At 43.0% G+C, this 26,873-nt stretch overlaps 2 long non-coding RNA genes across 2 annotated transcripts; one reads left to right on the forward strand and one right to left on the reverse strand.

Annotated features, from left to right (window-relative positions):
- Positions 1-4,608: 4,608 nt before the first annotated feature.
- Positions 4,609-25,783, reverse strand: LOC130360696 (uncharacterized). The gene is made up of 6 exons (XR_008890764.1): positions 25,681-25,783; positions 24,799-24,856; positions 23,755-23,847; positions 21,478-21,624; positions 17,738-17,817; positions 4,609-4,861 (listed from the first exon to the last, which is right to left on the reverse strand). It is a non-coding gene; the product is annotated as an uncharacterized LOC130360696 (long non-coding RNA).
- LOC130360697 (uncharacterized) lies at positions 4,942-6,787 on the forward strand. The gene is made up of 3 exons (XR_008890765.1): positions 4,942-5,059; positions 5,689-5,796; positions 6,469-6,787. It is a non-coding gene; the product is annotated as an uncharacterized LOC130360697 (long non-coding RNA).
- Positions 25,784-26,873: the final 1,090 nt, after the last annotated feature.

Below are 26,873 nucleotides of genomic sequence, written 5' to 3' on the forward strand. Positions count from 1 at the left end.
AGTGATCAACGATTCTGCCGCATGACTGCTCATGCCTGGATCTCAGGCACTGAGCAGTCATTCGGCGATCGGACAGTGAGGAGGCAGGTAGGGGCCCTCCCGCTGTCCTGTCAGCTGTTCGGAATGCTGCGATTAGCCGCGGCTATCCCGAACAGCCCGACTGAGCTAGCCGGGAACTTTCACTTTCACTTTTAGCCGCACGGCTCAGCTCTCCGCGCTATTAGAGGCGGGTCCCGGCTTCACTATGACGCCGGGCCCGCCGTGATATGACGCGGGGTTACTGTGTAACCCCGCGTTATATCAGAAGAGCAGGACCAAGGACGTACCGGTACGTCCTTGGTCCTTAAGGGGTTAAGATATTCTTCAAATTTTTGTTACATCTTAGTTTAGTCTTACAATTGACACAAAGGGCTCCGAGACACCCCCCTCCAAACCTCGGCGCCCATCTCTCCCTGTCACTAGGTGATCTTTATGTGCTTCTGATCTGTTTGATAACTGTGACCCAGGAAGCCTCTTTTCAGAATGGTATTCTTTCAGATCACTTAGACTGGGTTCACATATTTCCGGCCTCCGGCATAGGTAAACTCAGCCTACATCTCGATGCAACTAATGCCGCAACTGGTGACAACGTGCATCAGTTGTAATCAGTTGCATGGCATCCGACATCCATTGTTTCTGGAGCAAGCAGCAAGCTGTGTATCCCTGTCTGGTGCTGTCCAGCGTGTCCAACCATCCGGCATCAGAATTGGGATGCTGGATGACTGAACTGTCCCATTGAAATGAATGGGATGAGTTCTAGCATCAGTTTCTCAGAGGTGTTTTTTAGGGAGATTTCAATCACTACAAATTAACATAACTTTATAAACCATAGCTACTGTAAACAAGCCTGCTTTATTTTCTGCTAAGATTTAATACAATAACAATTTAAAATCAATGAAAGCTCAGTTAATTTACTGCAAATTGCTAAATAAATCTTTTAACACACACAAAAAAGCATCCCATTGACAGTTTCTTGTAGTGATAATTTTTAAGTCAATAGCCTGCTAAGTAGGCTTTTATTGTTGGGTATTTATTTTAAATCACATTATTGCTGCCAGTGCTTTTACTTGCCTGCAGAAGGCTTTTACTTGCCTTTCTAAAAGTAAGGAAAAAAATTATATAAAAAAACCTGCTATTAATAATTAAATAAATAATTAAATAAATAAATAAATAAATAAATAATTTGCCTGTATGCTTAGGCATTTGAGCATATTGTTACGCCTAGCGCTCCAGGTCCCCGCTCCTCCCCGGAGCGCTTACGGCGTCTCTCTCTCCGCAGCGCCCCGGTCGGTCCCGCTGACCGGGAGCGCTGCACTGTCATGGCCGTCGGGGATGCGATTCGCACAGCGGGACGCGCCCGCTCGCGAATCGCATCCCAGGTCACTTACCCGTCCCGGTCCCCTGCTGTCATGTGCTGGCGCGCGCGGCTCCGCTCTCTAGGGCGCGCGCGCCAGCTCCCTGAGACTTAAAGGGCCAGTGCACCAATGATTGGTGCCTGGCCCAATTAGCTTAATTGGCTCCCACCTGCTCCCAGACTATATCTGATCACTGCCCCTGCACTCCCCTGCCGGATCTTGTTGCCTTAGAGCCTAGTGAAAGCGTTACTGTGTTTGTCCATACTGTGTACTTGACCTCCTGCTATTGCCTTATTGACTACGATTCTTGCTGCCTGCCCCGACCTTCTGCTACGTCCGACCTTGCTTCTGTCTACTCCCTTGTACCGCGCCTATCTTCAGCAGTCAGAGAGGTTGAGCCGTTGCTAGTGGATACGACCTGGTCACTACCGCCGCAGCAAGACCATCCCGCTTTGCGGCGGGCTCTGGTGAACACCAGTAGTGACTTAGAACCGGTCCACTAGCACGGTCCACGCCAATCCCTCTCTGGCACAGAGGATCCACCTCCTGCCAGCCGGCATCGTGACAGTAGATCCGGCCATGGATCCCGCTGAAGTTCCTCTGCCAGTTGTCGCCGACCTCACTACACTGGTCGCCCAGCAAGCCCGACAGATCGCCCAACAAGATCACCAGCTGTCGTACTTGACCACCATGACACAGCAACTCCAGTCGCAGCTACAGCAGCTTCAGTCACAGCTACAGCAATTTCAGTCTCAGCTACAGCAGCAACAACCATCTCCTCCGCCAGCTCCTGCACCTCTTCCGCAGCGAGTGGCCACTCCTAGCCTCCGCTTGTCCCTGCCGGACAAATTTGATGGGGACTCTAAGTTTTGCCGTGGCTTTCTTTCACAATGTTCCCTGCACTTGGAGATGATGTCGGACCAGTTTCCTACTGAAAGGTCTAAGGTGGCTTTCGTAGTCAGCCTTCTGTCTGGGAAAGCTCTGTCTTGGGCCACACCGCTCTGGGACCGCAATGACCCCGTCACTGCCTCTGTACACTCCTTCTTCTCGGAAATTCGAAGTGTCTTTGAGGAACCTGCCCGAGCCTCTTCTGCTGAGACTGCCCTGCTGAACCTGGTCCAGGGTAATTCTTCCGTTGGCGAGTACGCCATACAATTCCGTACTCTTGCTTCTGAACTATCCTGGAATAATGAGGCCCTCTGCGCGACCTTTAAAAAAAGGCCTATCCAGCAACATTAAAGATGTTCTGGCCGCACGAGAAACTCCTTCTAACCTGCATGAACTCATTCATCTAGCCACTCGCATTGACATGTGTTTTTCTGAGAGACATCAAGAGCTCCGCCAGGAAAAAGACTTAGATCTCTGGACACCTCTCCCACAGTCTCCATTGCAATCTACGCCTAGGCCTCCCGCCGAGGAGGCCATGCAAGTGGATCGGTCTCGCCTGACCCAGGAAGAGAGGAATCGATGTAGGGAAGAGAATCTTTGTCTGTACTGTGCCAGTACCGAACATTTCTTGGTGGATTGCCCTATCCGTCCTCCAACGTCTGGGAAACGCACGCTCGCACCCAGCTCTCGTGGGTGTGGCGTCTCGTGATGCTAAGTCGGCTTCTCCACGTCTCACGGTGCCCGTACGGATTTCTCCTTCAGCCAACTCCTCCCTCTCAGCCGTGGCCTGCTTGGACTCCGGTGCCTCTGGGAATTTTATTCTGGATTCCTTGGTGAATAAATTCCGCATCCCGGTGACCCGTCTCGTCAAGCCACTCTACATTTCCGCGGTCAACGGAGTCAGGTTGGATTGCACCGTGCGTTACCGCACGGAGCCCCTCCTAATGTGCATCGGACCTCATCACGAAAAAATTTAGTTTTTGGTCCTCTCCAATTGCACTTCCGAAATTCTCCTTGGACTACCCTGGCTTCAACACCGTTCCCCAACCCTGGATTGGTCCACAGGGGAGATCAAGAGCTGGGGTACCTCTTGTTTCAAGGACTGCCTTAAACCGGTTCCCAGTACTCCCTGCCGTGCCCCTGTGGTTCCTCCTGTAACCGCTCTCCCTAAGGTCTTTACGGACTCTGCCTGCCATAAGAAGTGCCTCTCCCCCCCTCCCAGTCCAGTCAGGCAAGCCTCGGTGCCTCCTCATGGCCCCCGTCCTGGTGTCACACTGCCCCGTGCCAGGCCTCGCCCTCTGCCCTCCCTCCCCATTCCCACTCCTGCTGTACTGCCTGCCGTTGAGGAAACCCTCCATTCTTTCCCGGTGTCCTCATCCCAGGGGAGGCAGTTACCGGACAAAGAGAAGGGGAGACCTAAGGGGGGTACTGTTACGCCTAGCGCTCCGGGTCCCCGCTCCTCCCCGGAGCGCTTACGGCGTCTCTCTCTCCGCAGCGCCCCGGTCGGTCCCGCTGACCGGGAGCGCTGCACTGTCATGGCCGTCGGGGATGCGATTCGCACAGCGGGACGCGCCCGCTCGCGAATCGCATCCCAGGTCACTTACCCGTCCCGGTCCCCTGCTGTCATGTGCTGGCGCGCGCGGCTCCGCTCTCTAGGGCGCGCGCGCGCCAGCTCCCTGAGACTTAAAGGGCCAGTGCACCAATGATTGGTGCCTGGCCCAATTAGCTTAATTGGCTCCCACCTGCTCCCAGACTATATCTGATCACTGCCCCTGCACTCCCCTGCCGGATCTTGTTGCCTTAGAGCCTAGTGAAAGCGTTACTGTGTTTGTCCATACTGTGTACTTGACCTCCTGCTATTGCCTTATTGACTACGATTCTTGCTGCCTGCCCCGACCTTCTGCTACGTCCGACCTTGCTTCTGTCTACTCCCTTGTACCGCGCCTATCTTCAGCAGTCAGAGAGGTTGAGCCGTTGCTAGTGGATACGACCTGGTCACTACCGCCGCAGCAAGACCATCCCGCTTTGCGGCGGGCTCTGGTGAACACCAGTAGTGACTTAGAACCGGTCCACTAGCACGGTCCACGCCAATCCCTCTCTGGCACAGAGGATCCACCTCCTGCCAGCCGGCATCGTGACACATATACTGCTAGACATAATAATGATTTGCTAGTGGGAATTTCTACTAAGGACACAAATTTTAGAAGTTAAGTCGGCCTAAGAGCTACATTCACAAATGTTTTGTATGGAATAATTTATATAGAAGTTCCCTTATATAATTAATTTGATATCACTTCAGTCACCTCAGTGTGATGTATACTGTGGGATCTTCAATCCCAGATATTAAGTCGTAGAGGGCACACCATACTGTCACTTGCTGAGTCTCCCACATCTTTATTTTTCTTTTTGTATGCTATTTTTGATTCTCTCTTGGTTCAGCGATAGTCTATCTTCTAAAGTCTGGATCCTGCATTATTCATGCATAAAAACCACCACAAAGAAAACATTGAAAGTTTTTCATGCTGTACAGTACCACAACACGGCCTAGCATTTTACAGTTTTATGTTGTTTTTATGGATCTGGAAAAAAAAAATAGAGAGAGAGAAAAGTGAAGAAACTTCCCAGATAATCTGTTCAGCAATTTTGTTTCTACAGGTTTTATGCAGATCTATGAGTCTTGATTACAAACTACAAAAAAAAACTTTCGTGGTCAGATGGCATTAAGAAAGGGCAACAGAATTTTAGCATGGTGCCCTGGATAATAACTGGGATGTCAGGTAGGTAAGGGTATGGACCTGTCTAAGTCCTAAACTTGCTAATCTTCCACCACATAAGTTTTTCTTCTTTTTCCCTCTTTTTGCACCACTCATAGGATTAGAATGTGTCCGAGACTGACTTCTTAGAAGGAGCTCTTCATCCACGTGCTGTCCTGGACTTCACAGTACACTTGCTCTCTGTAGATAGGCTGTGGATTGGCACTCTGGTTGGACAGAGAGCAAAGTCTAAAAGAAAAGTGGACAGGCAGTATCTCCATTGAGGCACTGCACTCTATAGCAACAAAAATTTATACAAAAACATAGCCTTTATTTTTTTCTCTTTTCTTAATGATTTTACAGGTAAGGGCCAGCACGAGGACATAATGTACCATTACAGCTCTATCCTCTTGTCTCCTATTGCCTTCTTCCATCTTTGTCTTCCCCAGTATTGTATTTTTTTATTGAACTACTCTGCCAGAGGGTCGTTTCCCCTGTGGGCACTGGTGTAGTACACTGATGACCTGTTAGTTTAATAAATGTTGCTGAGAAGCATTAGATCAAGGTGCATGTTGTGGATGTGCGACCATGTCTGTTTTCTCTATTTTAATTCACATTGTGTTTACTATCCCCCTCTTCTTTTTTTTATTTAGTCAGCACTCTGCCCCTCCCCCTCAGCCCAGGCCTATATAAATTGGCAGGAAGCTGCAAAGGGCCCTATTCTTTCTGGCATTCTCCTTGTCTTTGACTGGGAGCACATGGTAAGTGAGCTTTTACACCTGTTCACACTGGTGTGGTGCTGTGCGGCATCCATTGCTGCCGCGGAGCTGTGTCTGTCAGTAGGTGCGCCCCAAGGACTGGTTTCAGTGGCACTGGGGCAGCTCTGCCAGTCATTCCCACTGTGGGTCATTCCCACTGTGGGCACTGGTGTTGTGACGGTGGTGGTCACCGCTCAGTGCTGCACCATTTTATGCTAGGGATGTTAGGGACCCGCTACTTACAGGTGGCTGTGACGTGGCTAGCGGGCTTGCACTTCATGATCATAAAGTACACTAACGACCTGTTTAATAAATGTTTCTGAGAAGCCTTAGATCATTGTGCATGTTGTGGATGTGCGACCATGTCTGTTTTCTCTATTTGAATTCTCATCTTATTATTGAACTGATTCACTAAATCTATCTCTATAATTGTGCGGAAGAGACTTCTGTTGTTAATCTGGATTTAGAGTCAGTTAATGTGGGCCAACATCAAAGCACGGGGTAAATGTTTATATAGATTAATAAAAACTCATGTCATAGTTAAACAATTTTGAATAAACTTTTCTGAGAACAGAAAACTGGGCCCATATTAGATGTTAAAGACATAGTTATCTCCAAATACGTTTAAGCACATGTTAAAATTTTTACTTTCTCTTTTTTCTTGGCTACAAATAGGATTACCACAGATTGAAGGGCTGAGTATAACGTATGTAAGTCTCAGCAACCACATCAATTACAGGATCAAGATCACAGATCTAGGGCATCTGCAGAGTAATTCCATAGAAGACCAGGTTATGGCACCAGATTGTACCATCTAATTACATACTAGTTGTTATTTCATGTTGTATTATTGTAGTACCACTGTGCTTTTGTTTCCACTCCACTCCAAGGCTGTCATTTTTACTGCAATTTGGTGCATTTTCTGGTAGTGAGGTATATGTGAAGGGATTATACAGATTGCATACACTATTTCAAAGCCAAATTTCCTTTTCAAAGAAAGGGAGCAAAATAATAATTACACAATTAGATCATTTATGCTCTAAAAAATAAAATACAAAAGAATATGTAAAAGCCAAATATTCTTTGCTACAAGAACTCAGCATCAGCTAAGTATTCATTTTATTACACAATATCTTTCTTAGTGGGTTGTTTCTTGCATGGTCTTTCATTCCAGTTAAGATATTTTATAGAGGTTATTCTGTGAAAAATGTTTTTGAGATCATGCAAAAAAAAAAAAAAATAGAAATAAAAGAATGAAAATATTTTGTATTGACACATTTAAAAATAGATATTCATCATTTAAGTTTTGTATACCACCACTTTTTGTTTCTATTAAAATCCCTTTTACGACACCCATGTTAGCATGTTGAGGTGAAAAGGCACCTGTTGTTGCGATGCTTTCTCCACTCAACTGGGTCTTATTGGCATTTTGAATGGATTCCTTGGTTGGTGAACATGCTTCTTCTGGAGTTTCACTTGAGCAGTTTGTGAGAGACACAAATATCAGTACATGAGGCATCTTATGGCCAGGATTGGTGTGACTGCTCCAGGATTATCTTGTCTTTTCTCAGAGTGAGCTGGTGGTTTTTTCAGTCCTCGCTTCCATTTTCCAACACCTCTGCAGTAGGTACACTATATCTCCCTCTCCTGGCCAGAGAATGACCCACTCACCCATGTTCTTGGTAAGCGTGTCATTCATTCCCTCTGCAACTTCTCCTCCAGACTGTAGAGCAATATAGAAACAAGAGGAGCTGCCATTTATAGTCCAATGTATTTCAGGAAATTAAGAATAAGGCCATGTTCACATGACAGAAAGTCTGAGTGGAAATCCTACAGAATTATCAGCAGCCAGGGACCCGCCGGTAATGGCGGACATCCGCGATCGCGCGGATGTCCGCCATTAACCCCTCAGATGCCATGATCAATACAGATCACGGCATCTGCGGCAGTGCAGTACTTTGCATGGATGATCGGATCTCATGCAGCACTGCCGTGGGGATCCGATAATGAAGCATGGCGGCCGGAGGTTCCATCACCTGCCTCCAGCTGTCTCCAGGGGTCTTCTGCTCTGGTCTCAGATCGAGCAGACCAGAGCAGAATATCGCCGATAATACGGATCAGTGCTATGCCCTATGCATAGCAGTGAACAGTATTCACAATCAAATGATTGCTATAAATAGTCCCCATAGGGACTATTAAAGTGTAAAAAAAAGTAAAAAAAATTAGAAAAATTCCCTCCCCCAATAAAAATGTCAATAATCAGTTTTCCCATTTCACCTCCAAAAAAGTGTAAAAAAAAATGTAATAAACATATTTGGTATCGACGCATGCGCAAAAGTCTGAACTATCAAAATATATTGGTAATTATCCCATACGGTAAACGGCGTAAATGAAAAAAAATGAAAAAGTCCAAAATTTCTGCTTTTTTTGTCACATTTTATTAAAAAATTAATAATAAAAAAAAATGTATATAAAAAGTTAAACCGAAGCAAAAGTGGTAACGATAAAAACTACAGATCATGGCACAAAAAATTAGCCCCATACTGCCCCGTATACAGAAAAATTTGGAAGTTATAGGTGGTCAAAATAGGGCAATTTCAAACATACTAATATTGTTAAAATAGTTTGAGATTTTTTTTTTAAGCGGTACAATTATAGAAAAGCATATAACATGGGTATCATTTTAATTATATTGACACACAGAATCAAGAAAACATGTAATTTTTACCCTTAAGTGTACAGTGTGAAAACAAAACCTTCCAAAATATGCGAAATTGCGTTTTTCTTTTCAATTTCCCCACATAAATAATATTTTGTTGGTTGTGACGTACATTTTATGGTAAAAAATAAGTAATGTCTTTACAAAGTAAAATTGGTGATGCAAAAAACAAGCCCTCATATGGGTCTGTGGATGGAAATGCAAAAGAGTTATGATTTCTAGAAGGCGAGGAGGAAAAACAAACATGCAAAAATAAAATTGGCCTGGTCCTTAAGGCCAAAATGGGCCGAGTCCTTAAGGGGTTAATGAGTGGGGACTAGTTAGTTAGCATTGCAGCCTTAGACTAGACTCACATTGTCAAATTAAAAGCCAAATTTGTCTGTACAATCGGAACAAATATTGAAAAAAAAATTGTTGGAATTATGGCTGTTTTTTAAATAGTGTTTGCACGGACGGTCACTTTTCCATAAACTTTCATAGTGCACATTATTAGATTGGAAATACAGTAATTTTTTTTTTTTTTATACCCATTTTACGGCTGCATTTTCCTTTTTAGATTTTATGGTGTGTGAACCCAGCCTTACAGTACTAGGGCCGTGTTTTCCTTGGTTACAATTGTTTCCTCGCACACTCTGAAAAACAGAGACTCAGGTTAACTGTATCAGATAAATATGTCACATAAGATAGAGATCTTAGCTGTAAAGCCAAACTGATGGCAGGAAGCAATGTACACCATGTCTTCTCTATATTGTACTATGGGCATGTTGGTGCTTTAGCGATAATTTAAGTATTACATCTGACATTTGGGGTCACATTCTGGGTTGTCTGTATCTGAAACTTCTGACAAACTCTATTTTGTTAGAAAATGAAGGCCTTGCTGACTTGTGTCATCTATTCTATAGGAAAAAAAGATGTTAATGTTCCTTTTATCTCCTTTGTGGTGTGACAGACAACAATGGAACACTCAGACTACTCACAATTCCTGCTAATGGCATCCACAGATCTGAATAAAAGCTGAAGCTACCAATTACAGTGTAGAGAATGTGCTTATAATTACACATACAATGTACAAATGACTTGTGCTGGCTTGTTATATGTACCGTATATATCCTCATCTTTTCAGAACCTTAAATAATGGTTTTCCTGAGCAAAAATATGTTACTGTTATGGCAAAATTTACAGACATGCATTATTGTAAGCATAGAGAAAATGTTGTATAGGCTTTGTATAGTACAAAACATATAAAATGTGTTCCAATGCCAATATCACAGCTTATAGCAATGAGATTGTCATTAGTCACATCAACCTCTGTCCCCAATGTCCGTATCTAAGGTACTATGGTCAATTTCAAAGTGTTAGTCAAAGCAGTGTTATATTTTTGGAGTGTAGGAGAAAACCCAAGTATAGATGGGGGAGCAATAAAACCTAGAACAGATGTGGCCTTTGGACACTAGTATTGCAAGGCAAACATGTTGTGTACCCTATATACTCGAGTATAAGCCGACCCGAATATAAGCCGAGGCCCCTAATTTCACCCCAAAAACTCAGGAAAAGTTATTGACTCGACTATAAGCCTAGGGTGGGAAATACATCCTCCCCAATGTCATCATCCAGACCCCTGTCATCATCCAGACCCCCTTCATCATCACTGTCTGTCAATCCCTTCAGCCTCCCTGCGCATGAACGTCCCTGTGCGTCGTCATCAAGGCAATGTCACTAGTCCAGGGCAGGCCCGGAGCGCGGAGAAGAGTGCCCCCCCGGTGAAAATGGACAGCCCTCAACGACTAACCTTCCCCACCGGACGGTCCCTGCAGCATAGATGGCCCGGACCAGCTCACCCTTCCTTCCAACCGAGGGGAGGTGAGTAGAAAACTAAAGGGGGGGTCTGGATGATGACGAAGGCCGCAGTGGTCTTCAACCTTCGGACCTCCAGAGGTTTCAAAACTACTGAGAAGGGATTGACAGGCGGAGAGTTCACTCAAGTATAAACCGAGGGGGGCGTTTTCAGCACAAAAAAATCATGCTTATACTCGAGTATATACGGTAAATTACAATCTGTGGTGCTGTGAAGTAGATTGTACTGTGTACAGGGATGATGGCAATTTCTTACCTAGAGGTAATAGGGTGTATTGAGGGCAGGAATCTGGCATTGATCGGGGGGGGTGGGGGGGGGGGGGGGGGGAGGTTAGAATGTTGACTTATGTGATTTAGATGTATGGTTAGTTGCAGACTTAGGCCCTGATTTACAATTGTAAACCCAACATGTTTTGTCATGTTGTGCGCCCGAAATTTTGTCTGTGCCAGAATGTGTGCCAAAATTTGCGCCAGCATTGAGAAAAAGAAAACTTACTAAGCAGATATTTTAGTGAGAAAACCCAAAACGGGTGGCGTGGTCATCGGGGAACGGGGGCGTGGTCACTGAAAAGGGTGTGTGTCCCTGACATTTTCACACACAAAAAAAAAAAACATATTTACTAAGGTTTCCACAGAAAATGTGGTGGATTTGATCTGAGGAACCCCCCCCCCCCCCCCCCCCACAGATCAGAGCATGTGTAAAAAAAAAAAAAAAAAAAAAAATGCAAAATGTAGGGAAACATTAGTAAATACAGTGGCAAAAAATTGTAGGGAATTAAAACCCACAAGGAAGACTACAAAACACTCTTAGTAAATCAGGGCCATAGTCTCTAGTGTCATAGTATGGTAGTTCTACCGCTCCAGCCTGCATCCACTAGTGTTGCTCACAGTACCCCTAATTCTTTGCATGTTTCCTGTCCACAGCAAAGGCTGACCTACGCACCGTTGCCCTCAAACACTTCATCAGCAATAAGGTTTATACACACGACCCTCCTGTTCTATCTATCTAGTACACATGGGAAGACTTCAGTGATGTCATTGTGTAGAAGGGGATAGTGGGACTGACTTAGCACCCGCTAGAAATGTCAGGAGCTTCCAGTGAAGATGCCTGGCTCCGCCGAAGAGTTGGGTAATCTGCATGTTAGGCTGGTGGCAATAAAATCTATTTAAACTGTAAATTATTTATTTTTTATTTGATATGTTTATATTTTTTTTCATAGCTATTGTTTGTTAAATTTAAAAAGAAGAATTAGTGATGTGTTCTCTTTAAATATCAAGATCCTGAAGGCACAAAGCTCTAATGGGGTAGATTTATTATTGCAAATGCATCAGAATTCTGGCACAATTTGGGCAAAAAACAAACAAACAAAAAAAAAACCCTGGTTTACATGACTTGTACTACATTTACATGTTGTAGACACTTTTGGGCTTCAGCTGACTAAGAAGCGTGGCTTCAATAAAAGGGGGTGTGATTTATGTAAAGGGGGTGTGGTTAAGTTGTCATGGGTTGATAGATGCATTTATTATTTGCAGCATAGTAAAGTTACCAAATTAAACATCTATCACATAAAAATATAATACATTTGATGCATTTTTATTTTTGATATATATAGTGAAAAGAAAAAGGATCAAATGATTAATTCCCCATCAGTACCTATCTCCAAACCACACTTTTTATATTAATATATATTGAAAAAGCAACATAGCAAGTTAGCCCCTACATTACAGCACATTTTGGAGTGCAGTACAAAGAAGTATTTTTCTATTAACCCCTTCCCGCTATTGGACGTATGCATACGTCCAGGCGAATTACACGTTTGCGCAAATGGACGTATGCATACGTCCAAGCGATCTCCTGCTCTGCCGTGGGCAGCGCAGGAGATCGCGGGTGGGACTCAGCTGTCAATCACAGCCGGAGTCCCACCGCAGCTGCCGGGGCCGCGATCGCGCCGGTCCCGGCAGCATTAACCCCATAGATGCCGTGATCAGTTCTGATCACGGCATCTACGGTGTTTGCAGGGGGAGCGCTCTCCCCCTGCCCATCAATCGCGGCGCCGCGATAAAATAAGGGGGATCGGGGGTGTCCAAGACACCCTCGATCCCCCTTGAAGAGATAGGAGTGAGGTGGCAGGGTTGCCACCCCTCCTATCCCTGCTATTGATCGGCGGAGCGGCCGACCAATAGCAGACTGGGGGCGGGGGGGTTGAAGGTCGGTTCCCCCCGCTATGCCCACCCATCGGTGTCCGGGCACAGCGGGGGGAACCGTGTAATAGCGGCGGCGGCGGCAGCGGCGGTCACTTACCCGGCGGCAGCTGTGATTACGGCGGCGGTGGAGGTAAGTATGACGCCGCGTGTGCAGAGTCTGTTGCCTAGCAACATCTGCAGGGCGACAGTTTAGAGAGTGGTCTCTAAACTGTCGCCCTCCAGATGTTGCAAAACTACAACTCCCACCATGCCTTGACAGCTGTTTGCTGTGTTGGCATGCTGGGAGTTGTAGTTTTGCAAGATTTAGAGGGGTTCAGGCTGGAGATCACTGACAGTGGTCTCTAAACTGTAGCCCTCCAGATATTACCAAACTACAACTGCCAGCATGCCCAGACAGCAGTTTTCTGTCTTAGCATGCTGAGATTTGTAGTTTTGCAACATCTGGAGGGCCACAGTTTAGAGACCACTGTCAGTGGTCAGTGGTACCCCTCTAAATCTTGCAAAACTACATCTCCCAGCATTCAGGAACAGCAAATGGCTGTCTCGGCATGCTGGGAGTTGTACTTGCGTGCCTCCAGCTGTTGCATAACTACATCTCCCGGCATTCCCTTTGGCAATCAGTACATGCTGAGAGTTGTAGTTCTGCAACAGCTGGAGGCACACTGGTTGGGAAATACCGAGTTAGGTAATAGGTTCTATTACCTAACTCAGTATTTTCCAACCAGTGTGCCTCCAGCTGTTGCAAAACTACAACTCCCAGCATGCACGTTCTGTCAGTGCATGCTGGGAGTTGTAGTTCCCCCCCCCTCCCATGTGAATGTACAGGTTACATTCACACTGGCGACGGATTACAGTGAGTTCCCTGCTTCAAGTTTGAGCTGCAGCCGCAGCTCAAACTCCTAGCGGGAGACTCAGTGTAATCCGCCGTCAGTGTGAATGTAACCTAAAAACACTACACTACACTAACATAAAATAAAGAGTAAAATACTACATATACACACGTACACTGCCCCCCCCACCACCACCCCTTCCCCCCCAATAAAAATGAAAAACGTATCCTACAGCAGTGTTTCCAAAACGGAGCCTCCAGCTGTTGCAAAACAAAAACTCCCAGCATTTCCGGACAGCCATTGACTGTCCAAGCATGCTGGGAGTTTAGCAACAGCTGGAGACACCCTGTTTGGGAATCACTGGTGTAGAATACCCCTATGTCCACCCCTATGCAAATCCCTAATTTAGGCCTCAAATGCACATGGCGCTCTCTCACTTCAGAGCCCTGGCGTATTTCAAGGCAACAGTTTAGGGCCACATATGGGGTATTTCCGTACTCGGGAAAAAATTGCCTAACAAATTTTGGGGGGCTTTTTCTCCTTTTACCCCTTATGAAAAGGTAAAGTTGGGGTCTACACCAGCATGTTAGTGTAAAAAAAAACATTTTTGTACACTAACATACTGGTGTTGCCCCATACTTTCAAATTTCACAAGCGGTAAAAGAAAAAAAGCCTCCAAAATTTGTAACGCAATTTCTCCTGAGGACGGAGATACCCCATATGTGGGCGCAAAGTGTTCTGGGGGCGCACAACAAGGCCCAGAAGGGAGAGTGCACCATGTAAATTTGAGGTCTAAATTGGTGATTTGCACAGGGGTGGCTGATTTTACAGCTGTTCTGACATAAGTGCAAAACAATAAATACCCACATGTGACCCCATTTTGGAAACTACACCCCTCACGGAATGTAACAAGGGGTACAGTGAGCATTTACACCCCACAGGTGTCTGACAGATCTTTGAAACAGGGGTCTGTGAAAATGAAAAATAAAATTTTTAATTTGCACAGCCCACTGTTCCAAAGATCCGTCAAATGCCAGTGGGGTTTAAATTGTCCCTGCACCCCTTATTACCTTCCGTGAGGGGTGTAGTTTTAAAAATGGGGTCACATGTGGGGGGGTCCACTGTTCTGGCACCACGGGGGGGCTTTGGAAATGCACATGGCCAAATTCTCTCTCCAAAAGCTCAATGATGCTCCTTCTCTTCTGAGCATTGTAGTTCGCCCCTAGTGCACTTCACGTCCACTTATTGGGTATTTCCATACTCAGAAGAGATGGGGTTACAAATTTTGGGGGGTATTTTCTGCTATTATCCCTTGTAAAAATGTAAAATTTGGGGGAAAACAAGCATTTTAGTGTAAAAAAATTTTTTTTTTTTACATATGCAAAAGTCGTGAAACACCTGTGGGGTATTAAGGTTCACTTTACCCCTTGTTACGTTCCCCAAGGGGTCTAGTTTCCAAAATGGTATGCCATGTGGGTTTTTTTTTCTGTCCTGGCACCATAGGTGCTTCCTAAATGCGGCATGCCCCCAGAGCAAAATTTGCTTCCAAAAAGCCAAATGTGACTCCTTCTCTTCTGAGACCTGTAGTGTGCCAGCAGAGCACTTTTCATCCCCATATTGGGTGTTTTCTGAATCGGGAGAAATTGGGCTTCAAATTTTGGGGGGTATTTTCTGCTATTACCTTTTTTAAAAATGTAAAATTTTTGCTAAACCAAGCATTTTTGGTAAAAAATTTTTTTTTGTTTTTTACATATGCAAAAGTCGTGAAACACCTGTGGGGTATTAAGGTTCACTTTATCCCTTGTTACGTTCCTCAAGGAGTCTAGTTTCCAAAATGGTATGCCATGTCGTTTTTTTTGCTGTCCTGGCACCATAGGGGCTTCCTAAATGCGACATGCCCCCCCGAGCAAAATTTGCTCTCAAAAAGCCAAATATGACTCCTTCTCTTCTGAGCATTGTAGTTCACCCGTAATGCACTTCAGGTCAACTTATGGGGTACCTCCATACTCAGAAGAGATGGGGTTACAAATTTTGGGGGGTATTTTCTGCTATTAACCCTTGCAAAAATGTGAAATTTGGGGGGAAACACACATTTTAGTGAAATTTTTTTTTTTTTTTTACATATGCAAAAGTCATGAAACACCTGTGGGGTATTAAGGCTCACTTAATTCCTTGTTACGTTCCTCAAGGGGTCTAGTTTCCAAAATGGTATGCCATAATTTTTTTTTTTTTGCTGTTTTGGCACCATAGGGGCTTCCTAAATGCAACATGCCCCCAAAAAACCATTTCAGAAAAACGTACTCTCCAAAATCCCCTTGTCGCTCCTTCGCTTCTGAGCCCTCTACTGCGCCCGCCGAACAATTTACATAGACATATGAGGTATGTGCTTACTCGAGAGAAATTGGGCTACAAATTCAAGTATAAATTTTATCCTTTTACCCCTTGTAAAAATTCAAAAATTGGGTCTACAAGAACATGCAAGTGTAAAAAATGAAGATTTTGAATTTTCTTCTTCACTTTGCTGCTTTTCCTGTGAAACACCTAAAGGGTTAAAACGCTTACTGAATGTCATTTTGAATACTTTGGGGGGGGGGGGGGGGTGTAGTTTTTATAATGGGGTCTTTTATGGGGTATTTCTAATATGAAGACCCTTCAAATCCACTTCAAACCTGAACTGGTCCATGAAAAATAGCGAGTTTGAAAATTTTGTGAAAAATTGTAAAATTGCTGCTGAACTTTGAAGCCCTCTGGTGTCTTCCAAAAGTAAAAACTCATAAATTTTACGATGAAAATATAAAGTAGACATATTGTATATGTGAATCCAAAAAAAATATATTTGGAATATCCATTTTCCTTACAAACAGAGAGCTTCAAAGTTAGAAAAATGCTAAATTTTCAATTTTTTCATCAAATTTTGGGATTTTTCACCAAGAAAGGATGCAAGTTACCACAAAAATTTACCACTATGTTAAAGTAGAATATGTGACGAAAAAACAATCTCGGAATCAGATTGATAAGTAAAAGCATTCCAGAGTTATTAATGTTTAAAGTGACAGTGGTCAGATGTGCAAAAAAGGGCTGCGTCCTAGAGGTGAAAATGGGCTGTGTCCTTAAGGGGTTAATATATACAGCATAGATGTACAGTATAAGTTAATAAGTGTTGAATAGAGCCTAGTGGCAGGCCGAGGGGTAAAAGTGCATTTTCTTCCAAAGCTACTCATCTTAGACTCCATGTACATGCAAACCAAGCCATTGGCTGCCAGGATAAGGGGTGGCCAGCAGGTGGTAGGATTGCGGCCTGTGAGGTGCATAGATCTGACAGCAGTGCCTTCCTTTGTGACAAGATTACTGTAATAAACTACTTTTTCATGAATAATAGTTCACAAGGCGTTCTTTACTATTATGCCTAATGAATCTTGCAATCCTAATTTTCTGGGCACTTACCGCTCCTATAATTCACATTCCTCTTTGTTAATTTCTGGAGCTGAGCAAGTGATACTTTGACAGCCAGCAAACCATAGGCCCTACCTTCCTGCAATGCCTCCTGTGTCAGTTTTAAACTTCAAGCATGGGAGCTGATGTGCATGGTAAAAGGAAGTTCTGTTTAAAGGGGTACTCCACTGCCCCATCGTTCGGAACATTTTGTTCCGAGCGCTGGGTACGGGCTGCAGGGGTCGTGACATCACAGCCACACCCCTCGTGTTGTCAAGCCACGCCCCCCTCAATGCAAGTCTATGGGAGAGGGCATGGCAGCTGACACGCCCCCTCCCATAGAAGTTCATGGAAGGGGCATGGCATGACATCACGAGGGGCATTGCAGTGACATCACGACCCCTGCAGCCCACACCCAGTGTTTAGAACAAAATGTTCCGAACGCTGGGGCAGTGGAGTACCCCTTTAAGGCTGGAATCACACCAGTGTCATTTATATAATGGTATTGGAGAATAACTGAAATAGAAACTTCCCTAGATCCCCTGCATGCCTGCAACAAAAATACTGCTTTAATGGGATCTGTTGAGTGTCCATCTTGGTGTCCAGATTTTTACTGAACAAAATAAAGCTCCTTGCTGCACTATTTTGTGTGGACTATAACAGAGGGTTTGAATGGAACCTCCAATGCAGATATAAATGAAGTCTAAGAAGGTCGTTGTCTAGCACATGCCAGTTTCTTGTTCCAAAGATACATAGTATGCAATTACTTTTATGCAAGTGGATAACATCCTTCTAGACTACAGTAGGTAGAACAGGAAGAAAAGAAATAATAGCTAATTCTATGGAATTTTTGGTTCTTTGTGTCTTGCCAACACTGTCTGGCCTGCTCTTTGTACCATCTTACTTTTCACTGCTGTGAATCTTGCTTGGCAGCAGATAATTCATTCCCAGCACCTTTGAGTTTATTCCAAGCAGTGCCTATTCCTGGAGAGACAAAAGGCTTTCACATCATTCCAGATACTTACAACAGAATTCTGTTAAACTTACATCTTATTATTTCCTTTTGCAGGTTCTTTTATTTTAGCTACTGCCTTAGAGCTTTGGTGTCTGTAATAATTAATAGGTAAAAGCCCAAAAGAACAATTATATGGACCTGAAAGAAATCTTCCATTCTGACCAGCATCATCAGGGAACATCAACCATGCTAACAAACTTTTTTGTAATACCCCAAATTGAATTCACTTACATTTGCTCTTAAATTATGTTATGAGCAAAATGACAATAGCTATTAGAAAAAGAACAATGTATATCCTTGCTGAATGCCATTAGAACTGGAAGATATAATAACTCTCAAGCTAAATACAATAATGTTAAATATAAAAGATCCAAGAGCTTGGAATGCATCTAAGTGAACACTTGCCTGTAATAAGTGAGTACTATGTTTGAATGATGTTGGATTAACATAACAAAGAAGAATATTTTATGGAGTGTTGGAATTCATTCGGTTTCCTCCAAAATCTATCAGAGACCTCATCTTATGGTTTACTTTCCAGCCAATCCTTGTAATTTTATAATCGGTCAACTTTGGTGTGATTATACCTGAGCTCTGATGATCATTCAGAAAAGGCAAAAGAAGCTTGGGACCAGGCCACTGGAGACCATGATCAGGAATCCTGCAATGCTAGGTACATTTTTAACCCCCCAAAATTCTACATTTTTAACAAAAATGTTTTTAATAAAATTTACATCACTAAATGAAACTTTTTTTTAACAAAAATATTACCCCTTGAATGTGTTGAAAGGGAGGGAAGAGCAGTAAGTCAACATGGTGTAAAAAGGGGTGTCTGATAACAATGGATGTGATCAAGACATGGCTGGTTCTTGTAATTTTAAGAAAAGTGATTTTGAGGATACTAATGGGTGATGTGAGGTGTATCGAGAAGGAAGATACTAATGAAGGAATTAAGGGCCCTACTGTGATTAAACTAGTCCCTTTCCCCTTATAGGACATTGAGGGCCCCTCTTAAAATGGAAGTGAAATGTAACGCAGTGTACTGGATTGCACTTGGCCACTAAGTACAGGTACTGGGCCACTCAGCAGCAGGGGCAAGATATTTAAATCCCCGCTCTGTATCCCAGTCTTGCTTGTGATTAGTGTCAATTTCTGTGTCTCTAGCTTTAGTCTGCTGTGTCTCATATGTCTCTCTGACTTCTGCCTGTTTAATGACCTTTCTGTGGCCTGCCATGGTCTCTAGTTCGTGCTTTGGTTAACCAATTGTGTCCTGACCTGATCCCTGACTTCCATTTAGTGTTTGTTATTTGTTTTGGACTCTTTTGACCACCTCCACTTAGTCCAACACAGGGACTAGACAGATTGTCACGTATGGAGGAACAGAGGTTGTGAGCGTAATAAGTTTCTTTGCCACATTTCAAACCAACTTTTTTTTTAAGGTTTTCTTTATCCCATGTCTAAATTATTGACTGTTCAATGAGTAGCAAACTTCTTGATAATATTTTAAAATAGTCAGGAAACAACGGTCTTTGGTGAAAGTATTACACCCTAGTGAGCTTGGTGATAATAGACAGCTCTTTTGTCTTTGCCCTTGTGAACAAGAAGAAAAAGGAAAAAAGGCTTCACTCACTCAGGAGCATGGGATCCTCAGCACTTCTGGACACCAGCATGTGTAATATACAAAAATTTTATTTCTTTCTTCAATATAAAAAAATGATAGGGGTACAAATTGTGGTAAAAACAGACCGATGCGTTTCGGCAAACAAAAGCCATTTTCAAGGTCCTTCAAGGTCAGAAGGACCTTGGAAAAGGCTTTTGTTTGCCGAAACGCGTCAGTCTGTTTTTAACACAATTTGTACCCCTATCATGTTTTTATATTGAAGAAAGAAATAAAGCTTTTGTAATTTACACATGCTGGTGTCCAGAAGTGCTGAGGATCCCATGCTCCTGAAGGAGTGAAGCATTTTTCTCTGTCTACCTTGTTTGCGGCAGCAACGCCCTGACAGCACCTGGACCAGCGGGGGATCGTGATTTTGTTCATGGGAGTAGGTGAGCGAACTATTTTCTTCATTTTTGTCTTTGAACAAGAAAAAAAAAAGAATCAAACTGGCCTTGATAAACATGAAAGCCACCATTCATAGGCCAAAGTCTCGTGAGCACAGACAAGGTATGAGCAGGTGATTCTGATTTATTAATTACAGGTTGATCTGATTTTGTACTTTATTTCAAACTGAAAAAAGAGGACATCCAATTTTTTTATCTATTTTTTGCTGCCGCAAACAAGATTATTTTTTATATTTGTGTATTGTGCTTCTTTGTATCAAACAGTTTACATCTATCCATCAGTTTCATTAAACATTTTATTGCAGGATATATTTTATATGGTGTGCTTAATATTCAGAAGTTTCAATAATATTAACCATTACTATACCTGCCTCTAGTAGATATAGTAATTCCGATTTTTTTTCATGAGATTTTATTTTTAATTTAGATACAGCAAGGTTGAGAACTGCAGTATTATTGTTTTTGTGTCATTGATGCCTGATTTTCCACACCAAAATACTATTATTCAAGCAAATCAGCATTGGCAGCAACAGGACACATTTTGCTGAAATGTAATATAATTTTTTAGAGTTCTCTCACCTTCCGGTTTTAGAGTATACCAATACTAAGACAAAAAAGTAATTTGATTTTAGTTTAAAGAGATGCTTAAATTTAGGCACACACATCATTTTAGAAACTATTCCTGCATTTTCTAATCAAAATAAAGTTACGCTCCAAGCTCTAAAGCTACAGGAATTTATGCCTTAATTGTATACTTGTATTCACAACTTTAATAAAATAGCACTAACAGAGATTGCTGCCACAAATCAAATGTCTGATCAAACTGAAGGAACAAACTTGTATCTAAGTATTAAAACACCAGTGCTAAGCTAAGACTTAAAATATTTTGCATTAATATCAGATTTAGTAAAGATTTTTTTAATGTAGATGATGTACACAGTTATTTTTCATGACTTAAATTACCAACGTCTACCTCTCTTTTTCCAAAAACAGTAGCACACCTATAGTCTGGTTTGATGGGGTACTGCAGCTCAATCCTATTTACTGTAATGTTGTTGAGCTACAGTACCAGGTTGCTTTTTATATATATTTTAACAGCATGAAAGCTATGTTTATCTAATATATAATTATAATCTTTATAATTATAACCTGTTATATAATTGTGGGGGCTAGTGAGGTGGGAATTGACTCCATGCCTGGTCATATTGTAATACCGTAATACTGTCTGTACAAAACTCTGTTATTGCCATTTTGTTTGTCAAGGTTATGCTTATTATTCTTTATTATAAAATTCCATTAATTCCAGGTCAATACAATAAACATGAAAGTAATATATGACAGATTGCTAATGACTCTGCCCACAAATGCTTACAATCTAAAAAAAATAAAAGGGATGGAGACAGCAGGTAAGTGGAACAGATATTCATAATGCAGTGCATTGACAATAGAGTTATTTTAGGCTGTAGGGTTTGGTGGATTTTTAAGTTGCTTTGGAAGATTTTGATGGGGGATGAGAGTTTGGTAGGTGTAAAATTTAAGCAGGAGATATGAAAGAATTAAGTACTCACCAGGTCTTTTTTTGGGAATCGCAAGCTTCTTTATTGCATGTCAGCCAGCAGCGTTCCCACATGAATGGGAGAGCGAACAGGTGGAGCAAGGTGGGGGAGTGGGTTGGGCGACGGTCCGTATAGAGCACTAAGCGCTTCGTCAGGCCCCTAAAGGATCACATGTCCAGGTGTGTAGATATAGGTAAGGGGAAAACTATCACCATGGTTACATAAACAAAAAAAATGTTTAAGTGATGAACCTATAAAAACAAGACACTAACATGTGAAACAAAAAATGCAGGTACTCAATATAAATTATTTTCGTTTCTTTCATTCAATCCCAGGCGTCCAGTCGCATCTAATCTGGATATCCACCTGGATTCTTTACTAAGTAGCAATTGGTGCCTGTTACATTTAGAGTTAGTTGGCTCAATTCTTTCCAGCGCAGCAAATTTCAGAGTCTTGGTGGAACCATTGTGTGCTTCTGTAACATGGGCAATAAATCTTGTAGCTCCAACACCGGTTCTAAGGGATCTGAAATGTTCCCTTGTTTTTTTTTTAGGGCGGGATTTAAGCAGCTCTTTTCAATCTATTTTTCTGCTTTATATCTAGCATCCCTAAGCACCCTTTTTGGATACCATCTATCTCGGAGCCTGCTTTCCAGTTCGTTCACCTGTTTACAGTAAGTATCTTCTTTATTAATGATCCTTTTAAAATCTTGGCGACAGTTGTGTGAGGAGCACAAAAGGAGGTCTTGTCAGGATAAGAGATTATGTGAAGGGAGGTGTCAGGAGATCAGGTCAGACATGCATGGAGGGGACAGACTGTGGACAGCCTTGTATTTCTTTGTTACCAGTTTAATGAATTATCTGGGCAATTGGTAGACAGTGTAGAGATTGGCAAAAGCAACAGGCAGAGGAGGATCAAAGAACAAGGTAGAGGGGTGGAGGGAAGCAAGTAAAGCTGCTGCAGTACTTTAGGAAGGAGATGTTAAGGGCATGCATTAAAGGGGTATTCCAAGAAAAAAATATGTTTTATATCAACTGGCTCCAGAAAGTTAAACAGATTTTTAAATTACTTCCATTAAAAATCTTAATCCTTCCAATAATTATCAGCTGCTGAATTTGAGTTGCTCTTTTCTGTCTGACAACAGTGCTCTCTGCTGACACCTCTGTCTGTCTCGGAAACTGCACAGAGTAGGAGATGTTTGCTATGGGGATTTGCTTCTACTTTGGACAGTTCCCGAGACAGGTGTCATCAGAGAACAGAAAAGAACAACTCAACTTCAGCAGCTCATAAGTACTGAAAGGATTAAGATTTTTTTAATAGAAGTAATTTACAAATCTGTTTAACTTTCTGGAGCCCGTTGATATATAAAAAAGGTTTTTCCTGGATAACCCCTTTAACATTTTTGTTAAGTCAAAGTTGGAAACAAGGGGAACTTGAGAAATGTTGAGGTGGAGGTGGCAGGAAGTGGTAAGGGCTTGGATGTCCAGTTGGAAAGACAGGGCACAATGAAAGGTTATCCCAAATACAGCAGACTTGTGGGACTGGAGAGAGAGAGAGTGTGGAACCATTGATGATAATTGATAGATTGAGTGGTGGGGTTGAGCAAGATGGGGGAAAGATAATGAATCCTATTTTCAACATATGGAGTTTTAGAATACAGGAGAAGAAAAGGGACGTTATAGCTGATACTTTGGGATTCTGCATAGCTAAGAGGTGACATATGGACTGGAGAGGTAGATGTGAGTGTTATCAGCAGAAAAATGTCACTTGGAGCCACAGAGAATTCTATGATATGTCAAAGGGCAAAGGTATAGATGAAGAAGTGTAGGGGTCCTAGTACTGAACCTTGGGACCCCCCAACAAAGAAAGGAGGAGAAGTGAGGAAGTGTGTGAATTGAAGACTGCATGAGAATGTGTGTTGGGGGGGGAGGGCCCTGGTATTAGTGGCGATGGTCTCTTCCCTTGGGCACACCCTGTTTAGCCTGCCTGGTAGCAGGAAAGTGGGGTTTCCTTAATTGTCATGGTGCAGAGATTCAACCAGCCACAGAGGTGAAGAGAAACATGAAAGTCTTTTACTAAATTCATTTTAAAGATATTTTCTACAGATGTTTGGAGATACAGTCTCCTGTGATAAAAAATACAGCAGTGCAATAGCAGAAATTCAAATATATCCCTTTAGTAAAGGTGCAGCAGACTATGTGTGGTGTCTTAGAGAGCCTATACTGAGATGTAGGTACTAGTCCTAAACATTTTCTCTGAGGCAAGTGAAAAGTAGTAAAAAGTACTCACAGTAGTTGAGCTGAAATGTCCACTGTAGGATGCTTTCTTTTATCCACATGCATAACATGTAAGCCACAATATCTAAAGGCCCGGCCTGAAGCCCTGAAAGGTCCTAGATTGCAATAAGGTACCTGTGTAACTTAATCGTAAAGTCTCATAAAATCCTCTTAAAATTTTCCTGTATTGCCTCAGATAGGACTAGGTATAATTCAGGATGTTGAGGATTATCTTCCCAGTCGTCTTTGTAATACTTCAAGTAGTCCCGGGTGGAGAGACCTAGCCAATGGAGGGAGAGGAGACCAAATACTTTTCTTACCTCCTTACTCTCTCCTGAACTCTATCCAACTAACTAACTTCCTTCCTGTAAGTGAAGTGAGGCTGGGTTATGGAGGTTCCTTCACACATTGGGGTCATTCTGTAATGTACTGTAATGTAGTAGTGCATTATGTTAGGTACCTCTCTCAAAACCAGCTTTACAAAGGTTACCAGCAGGTGGCAGCATAATGTATATGGCAAAAAGGAATATGAATACCCAATGCAATGCCAATGACTCATAATAATTACACTGCAGGTATCCTACAGCTAACTTGTTCCATGCAACAGTACCCTGTACTTGCAGGGGTGTAACTATAGGGGGTGCAGAAGTAGCAGTTGCACCGGGCCCTGGTGCCTAAGGAAGCCTCAAGGCACATCTGCCCAGTAAAAGACCAGTATGTTAATTGGCACATGGAGCCCTGTTGCAGATTTTGCATCAGGGACCAGAAGCTACAAGTTACGCCTCTGTGTACTGGGACACTATGCTGCTGAGATTGTAGATAGTTTCTTGTAGAATGTGTAGGCTGTGTGAGACTTCAGCCTTATTAGTAGGCAACTCCTAGAAACTGTATGGTCTGTATGAAGCTACAACCCTGTGATGATCCATAGCTGAGGTGGTATGGGTTGTGTGACAATTCAGTCCTGTGAAGAGAAGTGACTGGGCTAATGTGGGCTGTGTGAGACTTCATCCTTGAGTGGGTGAATAAGTGACCAGCAGAAAAGGAAAGATTGACTGACCTGTAGCCTGTTATCCCAGTGACTGCATGACTGCTCAGTGCTCTGTCCTACGCCTGTCCTGTTGTGCAGAGAATTTGGCAAAGTAAATTAATGCTTGTAAATTTGACAGTAAATTTGATTTAAGGCTTTGCGGTCATGTGGACTCAATAAAAGGCAGGGCAGATCTGTATAAAGTGGCTTATATGACTTACTGAGAAACACCTAGGTAGAATATAGCCTTCCAGAGACCCACAGGGACACTTAAATGAAAGCCAGCAGTCAGTTCCCCTAACCCAGTGCTTCTCAATTATTTTCTTTCATGCCCCCCCTAGGAAGAAGAAAACATTTCACGCCCCCCCCACGAATGTAAATAGTATCATTTGTCTATAAAATTGTTATAAGTACACCTCTGCAGAACACTGTATCCTTATTAACGTATATGAGGCTCTGTACACTGACAACAAGCCGGGCTCTGTACACTGACAACAAGCAGGGCTCTGTACACTGACAACAAGCAGGGCTCTGTACACTGACAACAAGCGGGGCTCTGGACACTGACAACAAGCGGGACTCTGTACACTGACAACAAGCAGGGTTTTGTACACTGACAACAAGCGAGGCTCTGTACACTGACAACAAGCAGGGTTTTGTACACTGACAACAAGCGAGGCTCTGTACACTGACAACAAGCAGGGCTCTGTACACTGAAAACAAGCGGGACTCTGTACACTGACAACAAGCAGGGATCTGTACACTGACAACAAGCGGGGCTCTGTACACTGACAACAAGCAGGGCTCTGTACACTGTCAACAAGCGAGGCTCTGTACACTGACAACAAGCAGGGCTCTGTACACTGAAAACAAGCAGGGCTCTTTACATGGAGGACAAGCAGGGATCTGTACCTGAGGACAAGCAAGGCCTGTAGGAGAGAGAGCAGGGCGGCGGGCACACTGCTCGGTGGCACAGTGAACTCCGACATGCTGAGCTGCTGTGCTTAGACGTGAGGTCACGTCACCCCGGTGACGTGACCTCATGTCTGAACGTAGCAGTGCGCCACGCCGGAGTTCAAAGCGCCTCTCCTAGGCAGCCACACTGACAACCCAGGGCCGTAAGACAACACTGACAGCCACACTGACAACCCAGGGCCGTAAGACAACACTGACAGCCACACTGACAACCCAGGGCCGAAAGTAAGATCCAGCCATAGAGCTGCTAGGCAACCGACGCCGTGTGGGACGCAGCTTGCGAGTGAGTTGGATAATCCGATCTAGACATCCAATATGACAGTATTTGCCAAGGTCAAATGAGCCCCCCTTTAAGCCCCACTATTTGCGAAGCACTGCCCTAACCTGATAGGGTTGCTCAAAAGTAAACAAACAAATTCTGTAACTTTGAAGTGTTCTACAATATATCACAGAGTGTTCCGCAACCACTGAGCTTATTTTGCCTCTCCATTTATTTGTAACCATCAAACATCTGTGCTACTCTTGTGAAAGGAAACAAAATCTTCTGTGCACATTTTACATTCTACAATAATGTTTAAAGCGGAACCCACAACCCACGCAGACTAATTTTGTCCAAGAAATTGTACCCCTTCTTTTTGATAGATTTTATACGATTGTCTTTACTGTGTGCACAGATATCTATAGCTATCTCGTAGCTTCAGGAAACCAGTTTTTAAATATTGACAGATAAGTATCGCCAAGCTTTTCAGAAAGAAAACATTGTAACTAACTAAAATACAGAATCAATTTACTTTGTGTGATAAGCTCGTCTATCCCCAGCCAGTCCATTGATAAACAGTGATCATGTGCCAAAGGACTCTTTTTTATTATTAGAATTTGGTTTGAAGCATTTGCATATTATTTTTAGATTTTAAATAGACTGGCTATAGTTTCCTGTACTGTATTAGCAATGCTATCAAGCTGTCCTGCTCTTGACATTTTCAAGCTCACGTCCATATTTGAAAACTATACAGATATATAGTGCTGACTTTCAAAAATGTGTTCCTGCTTTTCACAGATGATTATTATCATTTTAGCTGGCGTCTAAACCTTGGACGAGGTTTTTAGTAAATTTGTGGTCCTGTCACTTA

This window comes from Hyla sarda, chromosome 3 (assembly GCF_029499605.1).
Source record: "Hyla sarda isolate aHylSar1 chromosome 3, aHylSar1.hap1, whole genome shotgun sequence".
Lineage (NCBI taxonomy): Eukaryota > Metazoa > Chordata > Amphibia > Anura > Hylidae > Hyla > Hyla sarda.